The sequence below is a fragment of the Chiloscyllium plagiosum genome, unplaced genomic scaffold (genome assembly GCF_037043375.1).
Source record: "Chiloscyllium plagiosum isolate Xiang-an unplaced genomic scaffold, Cpla_swu_hap1 HiC_scaffold_5, whole genome shotgun sequence".
Classification (NCBI taxonomy): Eukaryota; Metazoa; Chordata; class Chondrichthyes; order Orectolobiformes; family Hemiscylliidae; genus Chiloscyllium; species Chiloscyllium plagiosum.
The window spans coordinates 93,942,667-93,960,570 of NW_028270143.1; the positions used below are offsets into that span (position 1 = coordinate 93,942,667).

General features: G+C 42.0%; 1 protein-coding gene across 2 annotated transcripts in view; it reads left to right on the forward strand.

The window, feature by feature from the left end:
* jcada (junctional cadherin 5 associated a) overlaps positions 1–17,904 on the forward strand; it is a 235,614-nt gene that overhangs the window by 21,575 nt on the left and 196,135 nt on the right. The gene's annotated exons all lie outside the window — the stretch shown is intronic.

Sequence of the window (17,904 nt, forward strand, 5' to 3'; positions counted from 1 at the left end):
ATGGAAGAAAGTGGCCTCCATCCCAGTGCTGATGGAGCATGCACATCTTACCCTGAACCTTTCAACTCCTTTTTCCTGAGCAAAAGATAGGCTCCACACAATTGACCCTGATGTCCATATGGTGTAATACTTCATCTCACATTACAGCAGTGACTATCCTACAGAAGTATGTCATTGGTTATTATGCACATTTAGACATTGTGAGGTTATGAATGGTGCTATATAAATGTGGATCCATTTCTTTCCTTTCTTACTAATTTACTGAGTTGTCGACTGAAATTATGCTAAAAACCTGTAAAATGACATAAACCCATAAACTCATAACCTGAATATTCTGAATATCAAAAATGCTTCCAATTTTGACATCATGACTCCTGAAATAGAGTTGCAATGGTATAATATATTACTATTGGACTATATATAATATAGTAATTGTTTTTGCTAAAACTGGAGTATTGCTAAAAATAACATTTTCTGAAAGCATTTTGTCTTGCACACAACAGAACCACTCATAGGAAATAACAATGTAGAGGGAAATGCATTGTTTATACTGTGCTCGTTAATTGGTAAGAGTGTTGTGATGGAGAATGTGCCTGGTAGATGATGACTGACAGTTAACTGACAAGTTTTGCTTAAATTTTAAACCAAGGCATTTGACTCTGGCCTAGGCACTTCCTGAGAATTGAACCTGAGAATGACTATCACCTATTTTGTTAGTTAAAACTGACCCAATGTGGGTACATGTCCTTTCAGTCTTCTCAGGGCAATGCTTTGAATTGGTTAAATTGAATTAAATTGAATTTATTGTCACGTGTACCGAGGCACAGTGAAAAGCTTCGTCTTGCGAACAATACAGGCAGATCACAGAGTTAAGTAGCATAGATAAGTAAATAACAGGTAAACAGTGGCAAAAACAAAAACACAGGTACAGGCGAATGTGAAGAGTTTGAGAGACCATTCAGTATTCTAACAACAGTTGGGTAAAAACTGTTGCGAAACCGGCTGGTGCGTGTGTTCAGTTTTCGGTAATTTCTCCCTGATGGTAGAGGTTGTAGAAAAACATGGCCAGGGTGGGATGGATCTTTGAGAATGCTGACAGCCTTTCCTTGACAGCGGGCCTGGTAGATGAATTCTATAGATGGAAGGTTGGCCTTTGTGACTGTCCGGGTCGAGTTCACCACTCTCTGTAACCGTCTCCGATCTTGAATGGTACAGTTGCCATACCAGGTAGTGATACACCCAGACAGAATGCTCTCGATGACACATCTACAAAAGTTAGGCCCAAGTGGGTACTGCAGATACTAGAGATTAGAGTCAAGATTATAATGGTGCTGGAAAAGCACAACAGGTCAGGCAGCATCCAAGGAGCAGGAAAATCAACATTTTGGACAAAAGCCCTTCATCAGGAATTTGCTTTTACCTGAAATGTTAATTTTCCTGCTCCTCGGATGCTGCCTCACCTATAAAAGTTGGCAAGGGTATTCACAATCATGCCAAGTTTTCTCAGCTGCCTGAGGAAGAAGAGACATTGTTGGGCTTTTGTAACCAGTGCGTCCACATGAAGAGTCCAAGAAAGCTTGTTTTAGATGACTACTCCCAGGAGCTTGACACTTTCCACTCGTTCCACCTCTCTCCTGTTAATGTGTAGGGGGGCATGAGTAATATCCCGCCAAAAGTCAACAATGACTTCCTTGGTTTTGCTGGCATTGAGAACTAGATTGTTCTCAGTGCACCATTTTTCCTGGTCTTCCACCTCCCGTCTATAGTCTGTTTCATCACCGTCAGAGATTCGACCAACAATGGTGGTGTCAGCAGCGAATTTGTGAATGGCATTACTCTGGTATTTGACGACGCAGTCAAGGGTATCCAGTGAGTACAGTAGGGGGCTGAGTATGCACCCTTGGGGGGCTCCAGTGTTGAGTGTTAGTGAGGATGAAATATTGTCCCCAATCTTCACTGATTGTGGCCTGTGGGTCAGGAAACTGAGGAACCAGTTGCAGAAAGCAGGGCTTAGTCCAAGATCACTATGTTTAGTAATTGGGGATAATTGTGTTGAAGGCTGAATTGTGGTCAATGAGTAGCATTTTTACATACCTGTGTTTGGTGTCAAGATGTTCTGGGGAGGAGTGAAGGACAAGTGATATGGCATCTGACGTGGATCTGTTGGTCCAATAGGCAAATTGCAGTGGGTCAAGAGTAGTGAGGAGGCTGGAGTTGATTAATGCCATGACCAGCCTTTCAAAGCACTTCATGACCACCGAAGTTAGGACCACTGGACGGTAGTCGGAGACATGCTGCGTGAGCCTTCTTAGGCACAGGGATGATGCTGGCCCTCTTGAAACAGGCAGGGACAGTGGCCTGCTGCAGGGAGAGGTTGAAGATGTCCGAGAAGACCTCTGCCAGTTGTTCTGCTCATGCTCTAAGCGTATGGCCTGGTACTCCATCTGGTCCCACAGCTATTCTTGGATTCACATGAAGGAAACTGATCTGACCTCTGATGCAGTGACTGTTGGGATAAGTTCATCAGGACTTGTCGGAATAGGTGTTACCTCTCTGCCAAAAGTCTGCTCAAAGCAAGCACAGAAGGCGTTGAGACGATTTGGGAGGGATGTGCCATTGTGCTATCTTACACTGTCTCTTTTTAGAACCTGTGATGTCATTCAGTCCTTGCCATAGTTGCCGGGTGTCTGGGTCTCTAGTTTGGATCATTATTGTCCTTGGCTGTCTTAGTGGCTCTGCGAAGATCATACTTGGATTCCTTATATTTGGGTTGGTCTCCTGATCTGAAGGCTTCGCACCTGGTTTTTAGCAGGTTCTGTATGCCCTGATTCATCCAGAGTTTCCAGTTGGGGAATACCTGAGGAAGCTATACTGAACAACTCATGAAATTACAAGTTGATCAGATCACCAGGTCCTGATCCACTGATGAGATGGTAAAGGAATAGTTGATGTGTTGTTGTCAATTTTCCAAAATTTGGTATATTCTAGAAAGGTTCCGTCAGACTGGAATGTAGCAAATAAACCCTTCTGTTAGAGAAGAAAATGAGGCATAAACCAGGAAATTATGGGTGGTGAGCTTGACAGCTGTTGTGGGAAAGTGTTAGAATTGATCAATAAGGAGATTATAAAGTGACTTGATAATTTGGAAGTATCAGCATAATTTTGTAAAGGAAAATCCCATTTAACCAATTTATTGGAATCGTTTGAAGGATTAATATGTACTGTGGATAAAGGGGAGCAGATTCTTGTAGTGTACTTGGATTTCCAGAAGGCATTTGACAAGGTTCCACATAAAATGTTATTTTGCAAAGTAGGAGTTGAGATATAGGTGGTAACATAGTAGCATGGATAGAAGATTAGCTAGCTGGCAGAAAACATATGAACTAGCCAATGGACAAAAATATCTTTTTCACAATAAGACCATAACATGCAAAACAAATCATGGCTAATATGATAAACTTCAAATCCGCTTTCCTGCCTTTCCCCATAACCTTTGATTCTTTACAGAATAAAAATCTAACTATGTCTGCGTTGAATACACTAAACAAAACAACCTCAGCAGCCCTCTGCAGTAAGGAACTCCACAGATTCATTACTCTCTGCAAGACAAAGATCTTCCATGTGTTAAATGGTCACTCTTTATTCTGGGATAATGCACCATGGCCCTAGACTCTCACACAATGAGGAACAAACCATCCTCATCTACCCTATCAATGCCCATAAGAATCTTACATGCTTCAGTAAGGTCAACTCTCATTCTTTTAAACTTCAATGAGTGCAATCTCAACCTATGCAACCTCTCCCATATGAAATCCCTTTATATCCAGAATCAACACAGTTAGCCTTCTCTGGATTGCCACCAATACTTTAGTGATAATTCATTCATTTCCATTATCCAAGTCATTGATACTTGTTGTAAATAATTTGGAGCCCCAGCACTGACCCATGTAGCACTCCACTAGTTACAGGTTGCCAGCAAAACAATACACCCCTCTATCAATTAGCTGTTGCTCCATGCATGCCAATATACTATCTCCAGCATCATGAGCTCTTTTCCTGCTGAGCAGTCTTTTCTGCATTAATTTCTCAGATGTCTTTTGTGAATTCAAAAATATTGCATTTATTGGATCCCCTTTATCTGTGCTGCTTGTTACCTTCTCAAAGAATTCAAATGGATTTGTCAGACATGATTTCCCCTTCATGAAGTTGTGCTGATTCTGCTGGTTATATTGTGCATTTCTAAATGCACTGCTATTACATCCTTTAGACTCAAACATTTTCCCAATGACAGATGATAAACTAAGTAGTGGCCTTTTTATCTCCCTCACTTTTTGTGTGTTACATTGGCATTTTTGTAATCCTTTGGAACTTTGCCAGAATCTAAGAATTCTACGAAAATTACTATCAGCGAATCCAATACCTCTACAATTACTTCCTTTAAACTCCTAGTACCTAACCCACCATTTCCAGGGGATTGATCAGCATTTTCATTTTGGCAGGATGTGACACATAGTGTCTTTCAACGGTCTGTGCCGGGTTGTCAACTCTTTGCAATTGATGCTTTCCTTTATTGGTAGAACATTGAGTATAGGATTTGGGAGATCATGTTGCGATTGCATAAGACATTGGTTAGGCTACTTTTGTGAGCAATTCTGGTCGCCCTCCTATTGGAAGTGTGTTGTGAAACTTGAAAGGGTTCAGAAAGGATTTACAAGGATGTTGCCAGGATTGGAGGACTTGAGCTATAGGGAGAGGCTGAATACGTGGGGCTGTTTTCCCTGGAGCATCAGGGGCTGAGGGGTGACCTCATAGAGGTTTACAAAATAATAAGGAGCATGGATAGGGTAAAAATATGAGGTCTTTTCCCCAGAGTGGGGGAGTCCAGAACTAGAGGGCATAGGTTTAGGGTGAGAGAGGAAAGATTTAAAAGTGACCTAAGGGGCAATGTTTTCATACAGAGAGTGGTGCATGTATGGAATGAGCTGCCAGATGAAGTGATGGAGGCTGGTACATTACAATATTTAAAAGGCATCTGGATGGGTATATGAATAGGAAAGCTTTAGAGGGGTATGGGCCAAGTGCTGGCAAATGGGACTAGATTAATTTAGGATATCTAGTCGGCATGGACGAGTTGGATTGAAGGGTCAGTTTCCATGCTGTACACCTCTATGACTCTATGACTACATCAATGATATAGATGAGGGTATCAAATGCACAATAACTAAAACTGCGAAGGATACAAAGGAGGTAGGAAATTAAGTCGCCCAGATCAGAGAAAATTTACCAGATTGATATCTGGAAAGCATTGCTTATCTGATGGAAAGTCATTCCCCCTAGAATTTAGAAGAGTGATAGGTGACTTCATTGAAGTGTATAAGATCCTGATTAGTCTTGACAAGGTGGGCAGGAAAAGAATGTATTCATTGTGGGTCAGTCCAAAACCATTATACATTAAAATTGTGGGTTTCCTTTTCACATTAGAGATGAGAGGACTTTTTTTCTTTCTCAAAGACTTTCGAACTGTCTGCCTTGAAAGGCAATGGGGATGGGGTCATTGAATATTTTTAAGTCAAATTGGGATAGATTCTTGTTAGGCAAGGGAATTAAATGTTATCAGGGTAAAAGGCAGTGTGGAATTTGGAACAAAAATTTAAACGATGATCTTATTTAATGGCTTTAAGGGAAGAATGGACCATATTTCTGGCCGTATGATTGAGGGAAGGATATTGATAGAACAAATGAAAATGTTTGGGCTTAAAACATTACCCTGAAGAACTCTGCAGTGATGTCTTGGGATTGAGATGAAGGTCCTCCAACAACTGCAGTGCTTGTGCTCAATATGATACCAGAGTTTTCCCCCACTTTCCATTGACCTCAATATTACCACGGCTTCTTGATCAGATACTCAGGCAAGTTTTGCCTTAACTTCTCTAACTACCACTCTCCCCTTGGCTCTGGTATTCTGTTCTTTTGTCCATGTTTGGACTGACACAATAATGCTGTCAAAGGTCTTGGTGACGTATTGATGAGAAGCTCTGTTACGACATGGGGTAAACCCTCCTGCTTATTTAAACCACCAACACAGAAAAGATTTATCCCGTGCAGTAATCTGTGAAAATTCGAGAGGCCAAGACCCATTTAAAGTAAAATTTAACAACTTTATTTCTTAAAGTATAACAGAGAATTATTAACTAACAACTGTTTACACCTCCTTCCTCTAACCTATCCTTTATCTTAACTTCTATAATGTGCGTCTAATAAAAACGCTGATTAAGATTTATCAAAAATTCAAGGTTTCAAAACCTGCTATCTGTCGAATCTTCTATGTGGATCTTCGTGTGTCTTCTTTTCTTAGGGATTATGGTTCAGAGGTCACGGATCAATAAAGGTGCTTTTAAGAGAGCTATTGTTTGGGCAGTCTCTACATGCTGGTGGTGTGGCAGTTCTCCTCCCAACTGTTCAATTTTCCACAGTCTTATTCCCCAAAGCTTTTAAGATTGTCAAAATACTAAATTCAAGCTTGATTGGAGTTTGGTTTTTTGGGGGCTTTAATTTAAACTAATAGGCCTAATTCAAATTTGTTTTTTGTCTCCAGGCAACCATCTGCTGGCCCACATTACATTGTATTTTATTCAGAACACTTGGTGCTGTCAGGTAGTTCTGCTAGCTTTTAACTCTCTTAAAGATATCTACTAACTGAAGCTCAACTCCTTCATCTTTCTCTTTACTTTTTGCTTCGTGCTATGACTTATGATAGTGGGATCTGGTTACCACACAGTCTGGGAAAATACCAGGATATTTCTGTTTTAATCCCTCAGTTCCTTGGTCTTCCTTGGGCTTCTCCATAACAAGGGATGTCACTCCCACCTTGGATCCTGCCAAATCATTCCCAAGAACAAACCGAATTCCTGACTTCCCCAATCTTGAGTTGGCATTCTAACCCAATCTTACATAGGGGAATGCTAAATTTCTGTCCATCTATCGTACAAATTACCACACTCACAGGTAACAGATCAGAAAGACTGCATACTCACTCATCCCTTACTATCAGCAACTGGTTAGATCCTGTATCTCTCAAAATTCTAACTTCTTGTCCTTCTCCCCCTGTTCTTTCTGAGTAAACTTTCCCCACAGAGGCAAATTCTTTATAGAGATCAGGACTAACTCCATATTCAGCCCCTGCTGAGGCTGTGCACTCTCCTGCAGCTCCTCGGCTCTTCTTGGGGTCTCCTCTCCTATCTTCATTAATGCCACTTGCTTAGCTTCTTTTACCACATCTTTTCCCACAGCGCCTTTTTTTAACGACCAGCACAGTGACTTTATGTGTCCCACTTTACCACAGTGGAAACACCTGAGGCTTTTCACCTCCTTTCCACCCTGTTTGGCTTTTGTTTTAATCCTGTGGTAAATGTTTACTAGTGCTCTCTACTCTTAGTTTCATAGTGTAGGATCTCCCCTTCTCCCAACTTCTATCCCTACAGAATGAATTTATGGCCGGAAGCTTGTCTTATTCACCAACATTTACTCATCTGCTAACTCTTCTCACTTCCTGAACTTTCTGTTCTTCCACGTGAATTCTTACCACCTCTGGAAGTGAGATTTTAAACTCCTCTTATCTATTTTCAAAGCATGCACCCATCAATCAAAATGACTATGTTGAATTCTTTCGAACTCAGCACAAGTCTGACCTGGTTCCTTCTTTGTGTTTCTGAACCACTGGCTATGTGCTTCTGGTACCGATTCATAAGCACTTAAAATAGTCTGTTTAACCTCTACATAATATCTTGACCCCTCATCTGACAGTGCAGCAAATACTTCACTAGCTCTGCTTACCAGCTTAGTCTGAACTAGCATTATCCATAAATTCTTGGACCACTGCATCTGCCGAGCCAATTTTTCAAATGAAATAAAGAAGGCTTCAACACCTTTCTCATCAAAATGTGGCAGAGTTTTGACATATTTATATATATCATTACCTTCTCTTTTAATCTCCATCCTGTTAACTTGAATTTGCTGACTAAGTCACAATTTCTCAAGTTCAAATTCTCTGTCTTTCTCTCGCTTCTCTCTCTCATTCTCTCTCCCTTTCTTCTCTCTCTATGCTGAGCTAAGAACCTTCTCTCTCTCTTTTTCCTTTCTCTCTCTTCTCTCTTTTTCTTTCTCTCTTTCTCTCTCTTTGTTTATCTTCTAACTCCATTTTCCTCAATTGTAATTTAAGTTTTTCTACCCCTACTGCACTTGTCTGTTTCTCTAACATACTTAAGTGTTTGAATAACTCCCTTACAATTTCAGCTTTACTTTTGTCCTTGGTTAAACCCAAATCTAATTTATTTGCTAATTCTAAAAGTATGGCCTTTTTCTTTCCTTCTAAACTTTTTGGGCAAATTTAAGAATCATCTTCAAATCCCAGAACCTCTTTTGCAATTTTAAGAGCCATTTCTCTCACTTTTAATTTAGTCAACCACAGGTCACCAAAATTAAACAAATTGTCTCACCTACATTTAATTTAAAGATTTAGAGTATTAACCTGCAAGTGTTTAAATCTGCTGGGGTTTTTCATAACCCCAAATCTATTCAAATCTGTCTAAACCAGTTCAAATCCCAGACCCGAGCCCCCAAACTGTTACAACGTGGGGTAAACCCTCCTGCTTAATTTACACCAGCAACACAGAAACATTCAAGAGGTCAAGACTTACTTAAAGTAAAAATTAACTAAATTTCTTAAAGTATAACAGAGAATAATTACGTAACAGCTATTTACAACTCCTTCCGCTCACCCACCTTTTATCTTATCTTCCACAAAACTCGTCCGATAAAACTCCCCAATTAAGATTTACCAAAAATTCAAGTTTTCAAAACCTGCAAGCTATCGAATCTTCTATGTGCATCTTCGTGTGTCTTCTTTTCTTAGGGAATCTGCTTCAGAGGTCACAGATCGATAAATGTGTCTTTAAGAGAGCTATTTTTTGGGCAGTCTACATGCTGGTGGCATGGCAGTTCTCCTCTCAATTGTTCAATTTTCCCCAGTCATATGCTCCAAAGCTTTTAAGATTGTCAATATACTAAATTCAAACTTGGTTGGAGTTTGGTATTTCTGGGGGGTATGATTCAAACTGATTGGCCGAGTTCAAATATGTTTTTGTCTCCAGACAACCAGTTAGCCTAGCTGCTAGTCCACATGTTACATTGTAACTTATTCAGACATTTATGCTGCCAGGTAGTTCTGCTAGCTTTTAACTCTCTTAAAGGTACAGTACACCCACATCTGAATAACTGCTGAGAAAGTGATATTGATGGCATTATTCAAGACACTTTGTGGATGATTGAGAGTAGGCTTTGTCAGATTGGATTTATCCAAATTATATTTTGGGACGGAAGATTCCTGGATAATTTTCTCCATTGTGCGGTAGGAACAGTTTTGTAGCTCAAATCTTTAGCATAAAAGCTAGTTTGTTTTTCATAATTGGATTTGGAAGGATTATAGAGCTTTGCAATTCAACATCTATGCTGGGGTTGTGGGATCACTTAGCTCTGTCTACAATACATTGTTTCACCTTAGTATGCCTTAGTCGTGTTGGAATTCAGAGACCACAGCAATGCAGGGAGTTCTGTCTAGTTCCATTCTTACTGTATAACTGCTGCAATGTATTCAATTCTCAATTGTCCAGTAAAGTAACCTAACACACCACTCTGCTGTAACAAACTGTTACAACAAACGACAGTAGTTTGTCAGAGAAGGTACGCCCTTCTCATGGACAGTCAGGGATGGGCAATAAATGTGTTTCTGCCAGTGATGCTTCCTGTCGATGACTGAAAAAAAACCAGACTGAGTAAGGATGGCTGGCTTTCTTTTAGAAAGGACATTATTGAACCAAATTAGTTACTTTTGGTGATAATCAGCAGTTTTCTGCTTACTGTTATCTGTAACAGTTTTTTATTCCAAATTTATTCAATCAAATAAATCGAAAATTCCCTAGGGCTATGATGGGATTTAAATTTATGTTACTGGATCATTAGATCATACCTCTGAATTATTGACCCAGTAACCATGACCATTATGTTAACATTCCCCAGAGCATATCCCAACATTTCCATAAGGGCAGCACACCACAAATGAACATCACAAAGTTCATGTAATCAGTGGAAAAGCATCATGTACTGACCAGGGGTAAGTCTAGTCCAGCTTTATGGATTGGGACAGCTTTGGGCAAATTAATTTTTTTGTACAAATGTAAAAAGGTTGCTGAATTTAGAGTGACCACAGAGAATCTGGGAATACCAGCAGGAATTGGAGTGGAGTTCACAATGCCAGTGTGGTCCAAGGCACATTCATTTATTAAGTAAGGATATTTATTTCCGGTAACCAACTTAGCACCGACATCCATTTCAAACCCACCAACTCCCACAGCTACCTCGACTACACTTCCTCTCACCTGCCCTCCTGCAACAATGCAATCCTAGACTCCTAATACATCTACCTCCACCGCATCTGCTTCCAGGATGAAGGATTCCATTCCAGGACATCCCAGATATCCTCTTATGTCAAGGACCATAATTTCCCTTCTCCTGTCATTAATAATGCCCTCAACTGCATCACTCCATTTCCTGTATCTCTGCCCTCAAAACTCCTCCCACCAACCACAACAAGAATAGAGTCCCTCTAGTCTTCACATACCATCCCACCAGTTTCCAAATCCAACGCATCATCCTCTGCCATTTTTGCCACCTGCCAAGACCCAACCACCAAAAAGATATTTCCTTCCCTACCCCATGTGCTTTCTGTAGGGATCGTTCCCTCCGTGACTCCCTCATCAGTTCCACACTCCCCACCAACCTCTCCTCCACACCCAGTACCTTTCCATACAGCTGCAGAAAGTGCAACACCTTCCCCTACACCTTCCCTCTCATCCCTGTCCAAGGCCCCACACAATCATTCCAAATCCGGCAAAGATTTACCTGCGTTTCTTCTAACCTGGTCTATTGTATCTGTTCCTCCCAGTGTGGTCTCCTCTATATCGGGGAGACCAAGTGCAAACTCGGGGACTGGGTCATAGAGCATCTGTGATTTGTATGCTCCAATCAACCTCATCTTCTAGTTGCCAGCTATTTCAACTCCCCCTCCCACTCCCTCAGCAACATGTCCATCCTGGGCCTTCTCCACTGTCAAACTGAGGCCACATGCAAACTGGAGGAACAATACCTCATCTTCCATCTCAGGAGCTTCCAGCCCAATGGCCTCAACAAAGAGTTCACCAGTTTTAAAATCTCCCCATCCTCAAGCTCATCCCATGACCAGCCCTCCCTCTCCTCCCCATCTCCTTGACCTGACCTAACCTGCCTATCTTCCTTCTCACCTATCTGCTCCACCCTTCCCACTGACCAATCACAATGACCACCACCTGCATCTACCTATCACCATTCCATGTATCTTTGCCCCAGCCCTGCACCCCCTTCTACCTATCTCCAAGCTTCCTTCCCCTTCCCCAGACCTGATAAAGGGTCCTGTTCCGAAATGTCGCCTTGCCTGCTACTCTGACGCTGTCGGACCTGCTGTGCTTTTCCAGCTGCCCATTTTATCGCCCCCATTCTTTTTTCTCTGCTGTTTTGTATTACAGTTCTCCATTGAGCAAATTCGCTCAATAAATGTTGAAGGGTCGCCTTTTAGGATGGAAATAAAAAAGTAGCAGACATTGAAAATTTGAAGTTAAATAAAGAAACAAAATAAAATACTGAAAACAGTTGACAGGTCAGGAAGCTTTTGTGAAGGGCGCAGGCACTTAGTGACCTGTCAATTACAGTCCACTAGTGTGTTCTACAATAACATCATTATGATTCATTGATTTTGTTTCATTCTTATGAATTAGTTGCTTGAAGAACCATGGGTTCTGCTGAATTAATTAATTTGAGAAAAAATATAAATAATATTGTCTTTTTTTCTGAAAAGCTGGTAACTTTAGTTCAATATGATTTGTTAATACATCTTACACAGAATATTGGGTGGCATTATATCGTCTATATTCAAAAGGATATCGATGTATTGAAGATAATTCAAACTTGAGCAAGAAACATAATCAAGATGGGACTGTGATGCAACCAATCTTGCACCATAAGACCACAAGGTGTTGGAGCAGTTGTAGGCTATTCGGCCCTCGAGCCTGCTCCTCCTTCCACTGAGATCATGGCTGATCTGGTCATCCTCAACTCCACTTTCCTGCCTTTTCCCCACAGCCATTGATTCCCTTACTGATTAAAACTTTACCTCAGCCTTGAATCTCATCCTTATTGACCCAGCCTTGACAGCCCTCTGTGGTAAAGAATTCCATTAATTCACTGTCATCTGAGAGGGAACAAATCCTCCTCATCTCTACCTTAATTGTGCAACCCCCTTATTCTGAGATTATGCACTTGATCCTCAAGAAGGGTCGTGCCCAAAACCTCAACTCTCCTGCTCCTTGGATACATCCTGACCTGCTGTGCTTGTTCTAGTGCCACGCTTTATCACTCTGACTCTCCAGCATCAGCAGTCCTTACGTTCTCCTAGTTTCTTCCACAAGGGGAAACAACCTTTCCGCCTCTACTCTGTCAATCCCCCTAAGACTCTTTCATGTTTTAATAAGATCGCCTCTCATTACTCTGATCTACAATGGGTTTATTGGAGCTTGAGAAGAAAATTAACAGTAATACATTTGGGACAACTAAAATGCTGAATTGTTGAAGGTTGGTTCATGTAGACACACAGAGCATCATTATCCTGAATACAAAATTAGCAACCTTCAAGCAAAATTAGAGATTAAAAGTCTTTTCTTCACCACAGAATAATGAATATATGGAATTGACTTCCAATAAAAACATGTCACTGACTCCCAAAAATAGCTCCATAATTATGTGTCTGAGAACAGGATTGCAGGTTATATGAAAAGACACTGATGATGAAATAGTCTGTGAAACACAATGGCTCATCTTGTACTGCCTGGATTATGCAAGAACCAGCTGCCCATGTGTGTATCAAGTAGTGGTTTTAGAAGTGATGAGGACTGAACCTTAACCTGCAAGGGCAGGGGCAGCAGCTACGAGACCATAGCAAAGCTTAAAGCTTCCCAAACCGGCAGCATGTTGGAAACTTGACATGATTCCATTTCTTCCCGATTTACCCGGTGTGCTTTTGAAGACATCCATCAAACTTCCTTGGGGATGGGGGTCTGCGAATTAAATACATCAAAAGATGCTCGAATGTAATTTGAACCAAGCTTTGGAGCTTCATCATCCAAATCTTTCTGAAACTTGTTAATGTCAATAAGAGTTCAGTGGGATTAGACTGGACCGTGATATTCACAGACTGGCAAGGTTTTAACTGCTGGAACAGGACAGCTGCTTCCTGGCACAGATGAAAGATGTTCCTAAGCGATTTCACATGTCTGCTGCCTCGGATTTTTCTCATTTTGATCTGCACTTCACCAGGGTCATCGTTGTTGAATAGGAGCAGTTTAAACACTTGCACTACAGACCTGTAACGTAGATGAAGAGGAATAAAAGCAGCAACACCAGCAGTAAAAGGAGCATCCGGGACAACATCAGCAGCACCAGGGACCTCAGGGACAAAGCCAGCAGCACCAGGAACCTCAGGGACAAACCAGCAGCACCAGGAACCTCAGGGACAACACCAGCAGCACCAGGAACCTCAGGGACAACACCAGCAGCACCAAGAACCTCAGGAACAACACCAGGAGCACCTCAGGAACAACACCAGCAGCACCAGGAACCTCAGGGACAAAACCAGCAGCACCAGGAACCTCAGGGACAACACCAGCAGCACCAGGAACCTCAGGAACAGCACCAGCAGCAGCAGCCAGCGTCCACTTAACCATTTGCCATTTGACATGATAGAAGATGAATTTTAGCTAACAGAAGTGTTGCTCCAGAGAATGCAGACAGATGCTCAGCATTCTGGCTGTAATGAAACAACAGTGTATCAGAGGGGTCAAAATTTCCCTGCAGCTCATTGCTGACACCTGCAGCTTTCTAGAGTAGGCTTCCACCCAAGTGTTATTTTTATTGAGTCATGGGATGAAGACATCGCTGTCCAGGCCAGCATTCATTGCCCATACATAATTGCCCAGAGGGCAGATAAGATTCAACCATGTAGCTGTCAGTCTGGAGTCATATGTAGGCCAGAGCAGGTAAGTGGACCAAGTTGGTGGCCACTGACAGTGACGATTATAGTCCTCATTCACCTCTGCCCCCCAGAATTACTTCATCTCTAGGATTTTCATGATGCCATATTCTGCTTGGCACAAGTGCAGTTTCCCGGTGACCGATGCCATGTTTGCTAGCCCTGCCTATTGCATCCACTTTACAATCAATGAAGTCAATCCGAACAAGAGAGTCCTTGGATAGAGTGATCAAGATGCTCTCAGACCAACCAGTAACTTTCATCAATCAAAGGGAATCTACTCCATAAATATCCTGCTGGCTGCTAACAACCAACATGTTCTCATGCAGTTCCATGGAAGAGGTTCCAGGAGCCTCCATGATGCCTCCCCACTGAGACTGTCTCATCAGCTCCAAGTCCTTAAAGCTCCACCAAGCATGGGGAGGTTCGTCCTTGGAGACAAGGTCTGCTCTCTGAAGACTCATGAGAAAATCCAGTAGATTTGCAGATGGGGGATATAACAAGGATCGCATCAGCACACAGATGATCATTGAGTAGGTCAGTTGCTGAAGATGGGTTTCAGGTGACAGAGCAGGCCTTGAATCTCCCTTCAGTATGCACCAAGTGTCGAGATTTGTAATAGTCTTCTCAAGGAGCAGGAAGAACAGGATGAGGATCAGCCTGAGTTTCTCTGGAGCTGAGTTTCTCTGGCACTGCTGCCAGAAAAGGTAAAGGACTCATACTGCAGTGATTCAAGAAACCTGAGTGTGTCAAACCAAATGGCACAATAATGCTGAACCCAATGCCCTGTACTGACTCCCTCATCCCCAACATAAATCGCTCCCACAGTTAATCATCCCTCCTTCACATTGTCCCCTTTGTTTGTGTCCTGATCACACAGCATCACTCTGGATCCCCTTAGGAGATGTCAAACTTTAATTCTCAGAGGTGCTTTTTAAAGGAAAGGACGCACAGCCCAAAACTGTAGACAAAAAAAAAAGAGAACTATTGATGCTGGAAATCTGAAACAAAAACAGAAGCTGCTGGAAAAACTCAGTAGGTGTGGCAGCATCTGTGGAGAGAAATCAGTTAACGTTTCAGCTCCAGTGACCTTTCTTCAGAAACACGGAATAGGTGTGTTTGAGAAAGGTCATTGGACCCAAAACATTAACTAGGGTTTCTCTCCACAGACACTGCCAGACCTACTAAGTTTGTCCAGCAATTTCTGTTTTTGTTTCAGCCCAAAACTGTCTCTGGATATAATTTCAGCAGCTGTCTCCAGATAAAAAGAGATCCTGTAATGACATACCTGATGAGCTATCGAGGAAGTTTCAAAGGGAGAAATGCAGCACAAGCTAAATTGTATTTTCCTGGGAATTATCTCAGACTGTGAACATCATGGGAGAAAAAGGATGGCAGTCTGCTTGAGAGATATGTTTTCTGTCTTCTCTTTTCAAGAGTACACAAGAACTGGGTTACAAGTCAGTTCAATCCTGTTTTGGGTGTCCTGGTAGAAGAAGGTGTGCTAGTGAACAGAGGTACTCATGTGTAGTAGCCCATGTGCAAGAGCTACTTTGTTATGAAGCTTACAGTCAAAATACCACCTACTAGTCACCTCTGCATTGCAGGTAAATGATTCTGTAGCTCTGAATGTTAGAAGCCAGCTAGCAAGAAAGCCAGTCAAATGGAAAAAGTACAAGAGGATTTCAACTAACCTGCAAAGCTAAGACTTCTGATTGAATGTTCAGCTATCAATTTCCACTATCCACACTTCATAAATGACCAATATAGACTGACCTGTATATCTTTTAACATTTAACTTGTTTTGGACTCACTTCTCATTCCTAATCTGTGTGTACGTGCATTGCATTACCATTTCTCCTCACATTTATTAACTCATAAACTCACTCTTTTGTTAACTCAAGAAAGCCTGGGTTAATTTCAGTTGACCTGGGAGGAAGGTATCCACAAGGGAGGGGGTCATTTGTAAATTAAACTTGATGCGACCAACCAAGCAGCCAGGTTAATATAGAGGAGAGGCTGATATCCTAACAATTTGAGGTGTTAGGACCGGAATAACCTGGGAGAACCTCGCTTGGAGCCTGGTCACAGCAGCTTGTCTTCCTCTCAAGATTGATGGCAATTTGCCAGATGAGGCAACAACAGAGATGTTGATGAGACTCGAAATAAAGTTCATGCTTCATTAATATTTTCAAAGGCATTGAACAACGGCATTGTTATTAATATCAAAGGCGGTCCCTTGGAGAATTGAGTAATGTTTCTCTTCTTTTGCCAACCCCTCAGCATAGTGCTATTCCCCAGCTGTGGTTTCAGCGGTATGAACAGACGGCTTTTTCCATTGCTGTGGCTGCGGGGCTGCTCATGGTGGATCTCCTCTGGGCTTTGGAAACCATAAAGACTCAATCAATGGGATAGAAAGCAGAATGTCAAGCTCCAATTAAGGGGGAAATGTAGGGGTTAAGAACTGGAAGGTCCTTGCTTTCATGTCCCCTTTATACACCTTCCCTCTCATGGACCTCACTCTCTCTGCCTCCGTATTTCCCGACTAGTTGACAGCTAGGGACAGGATGTACATGTATTTGGAAAGGCAAGGACTGATTAGGGATAGTCAACATGGCTTTGTGTGTGGGAAATCATGTCTCACAAACTTGATTGAGTTTTTTGAAGAAGTAACAAAGAAGATTGATGAGGGCAGAGCAGTAGATGTGATCTATATGGACTTCAGTAAGGCGTTTGACAAAGTTCTCCACGGGAGACTGATTAGCAAGGTTAGATCTCATGGAATAAAGGGAGAACTAGCCATTTGGATATAGAACTGGCTCAAAGGTAAAAGACAGAGGGTGGTGATAGAGGGTTGTTTTTCAGACTGGAGGCCTGTGACCAGTGGAGTGGCACAAGGATCGGTGCTGGGTCCTCTACTTTTTGTCATTTGGATGCGAGCATAAGAGGTACAGTTAGTAAGTTTGCAGATGACACCAAAATTGGAGGTGTAGTGGACAGCAAAGAGGGCTACCTCAGATTACAACAGGATCTGGACCAAATGGGCCAATGGGCTGAGAAGTGGCAGATGGAGTAAAATCAGATAAATGCAAGGTGCTGCATTTTGGGAAAGCAAATCTTAGCAGGACTTTTACACTTAATGGTAAGGTCCTAGGGAGTGTTGCTGAACAAAGAGACCTTGGAGTGCAGGTTCATAGCTCCTTGAAAGTGGAGACGCAGGTAGATAGGATAGTGAAGAAGGCGTTTGGTATGCTTTCCTTTATTGGTCAGAGTATTGAGTACAGGAATTGGAATGAGCTGCCAGAGGATGTGGTGGAGGCTGGTACAATTGCACCATTTAAGAGGCATTTGGATGGGTGTATTAATAGGAAGGGTTTGGAGGGATGTGGGCCGGGTGCTGGCAGGTGGGACTAGATTGGGTTGGGATATCTGGTCGGCATGGACGGGTTGGACTGAAGGGTCTGTTTCCATGCTGTATATCTCTATGACTCTATGACTCTATGAGCTGGTGAGCACTTACCCAAACTTCAGTGAGTTGCTCAGTGGCCGAGGTGACATTTTCCTCCTTTCTATTAAAAGTGGCAGACTGAGTAATTCAGGTGATTTGTAAGAGCCAGTGTATATTCAGTTGTCATAGCTGTAGTTTGTAGTGACAGCGTGATTGTAAAGTGTCATATCACTGAGTGTTTCCTAATTCTGTCACCAGGTATATATGTGAGAAACTACTATCCCTC